The sequence below is a fragment of the Limulus polyphemus genome, unplaced genomic scaffold (assembly GCF_000517525.1).
Source record: "Limulus polyphemus unplaced genomic scaffold, Limulus_polyphemus-2.1.2 Scaffold135, whole genome shotgun sequence".
NCBI classification, from domain to species: Eukaryota; Metazoa; Arthropoda; class Merostomata; order Xiphosura; family Limulidae; genus Limulus; species Limulus polyphemus.
This window is the reverse complement of record NW_013665745.1, coordinates 100,278-102,356: the sequence shown is the minus strand read 5'-3', so window position 1 is coordinate 102,356 and position 2,079 is coordinate 100,278.

Below are 2,079 nucleotides of genomic sequence, written 5' to 3'. Positions count from 1 at the left end.
ATTTAACAAAACATGACTTTTCTATTAAATTGATCTTATTAGCTATTACTGTGCATAAGTATTTCAAAAATATAAACCTCATGTAAATCAGAATGTAAAATAAAGTAAAATATTCAATTTTAGATATACAAATTTAGTCATATTTCTGTGATCACAAATATACCCTCTTGTAAACATATGCAAAATAATTTTATTGTCCAAAAATTTATATATTTAATCAATTAATTAACATGCTACAATCACATTTTCTTGATTATCATGCATAAACCCAGTAATAAGTAAATAAATTACATACCTACTGTCACCAATCATATTAAATTAACAATAATTATAATATTCCTTATCATTTCATTAGTTTGACATGCACGAATCACAAATTAGTGATTATTATAAATAAAGCCAACAAAAGATTTAATTATCATTGATAAAAAAAAATTGGAAGCCTGCTGCCATAAATCATGTTAAGATGGTAATAACAATATGTTACTTTGGAACATAAAACACATTATGCCAATTATTATAATACCACTTAAGAAATATTTGTCAAATATGTTATAAATATTAATTCGTAATCTGGGAAGACTGTTTCTTTACCAACGTTTTTAAAAATACAAAACATTGTACTTGGACTATTAAATTATGAGGTATTTTATGTTCTGAGGATCATCATAACTGACTTAATCTTCAAAACTAACCTTCTAAGACTACAAATTGTTCATTATCAATGACCAAAAAAGAAGCAGTACCATATCACTGTTGTGTTTTGATTCATATTAAATCAATAAAAGTTTTTAAGTAGGACTTAACTGTTACATAACATTTTTTTAAAATCATAAAACAAAAATGTATAAACACAAAACAGAAGGTAGCTCCTGATAAATGTGACATATAATTACATTTGTCATATACCAGATAAATCAGTCTATTGTTAAAAAAGTTTAAAAATACTGACCTACTGACACTTATTTGTAACACAATAAAATACACTGCGGTTTCTTTGAAAAAACAAACAAACATTTTCCAGAATTGCTATAATTTACAGAGATAATAACTAATTCGTTTCTTCTTAATGGAGTAAATGTGTTCGTATATTTGTAATCTTGATTGAACACACTAAGGTGATTCAAAAAAAAATCTAACTACTACTGCAATATTTGTAACTCAAAATTGTTTACATTTTTATTGCACATGGCCATCAGGGAAGAACAGAGTGAACCATTTAGCATTTTGGCCAAAAGGAAAATAAAACAAAATGGAATGTCAAAGAGACTGAGTTAATATTCAAGTCTAAAACAAACTACGGTTAAGTATGCTGCTTTTGGGAAGAAATTGCTGGAATTATTTATCTTGGGAATAAATAATAGAAATTATGAGCATATGCATATTAAATATTTACTATATCTTGAAATTCATTTTTACATAATACTTTTCTCCAATACTAACTGTGAAAAATTTAGTTTATCTAAGGAAGCAAGAAATGGATAAATGTCAAGGATTGGCTAAGAATTACCATCATGGAAGATCAAAAGATAAGCAAGTATAGTTTGTGGCATCAGTTTGTTTATATGCTGCCATATGCATTAACTTAAACCAACACTTCTTAAAAAATTAAGCTAATATTTAAAAATATATTCATATACACTGAGTGGTCACAAGTAAATAGACACCTAATTTTTCGTCATTTAACTGATTTATGCTAACTAATTTGTGTTCACAGAGCATTATATAAATGAAAATGGTCCGTACACTAATAATCTTGTGCTACAACATGCCTAGAACTCAAGGTTCTCTCGAATTGTCAGATTTTGTTAGCGGAAGGATAGTTGGTCAAGCAGATGGTGAAATAAGTCAGTGGCAAATTTCACAGAATTTGGGAATCCCGCTTTCGACAGTCAACAAAATCATCGTGCGGTTCAGGAAACAACTGAGCAGCTTCCGGGTCGTCCTGGTCCATTGGAGAGGACAAAAGGGCTGTCAAGAAAAGCATCGAAATGGATCCCAGATTAATGACTGCAGAAGTGGCCAAAGCTGGTGGGATGAGCCCGAAATCTGTTCAATGCATTCTACACAGATTGGGTT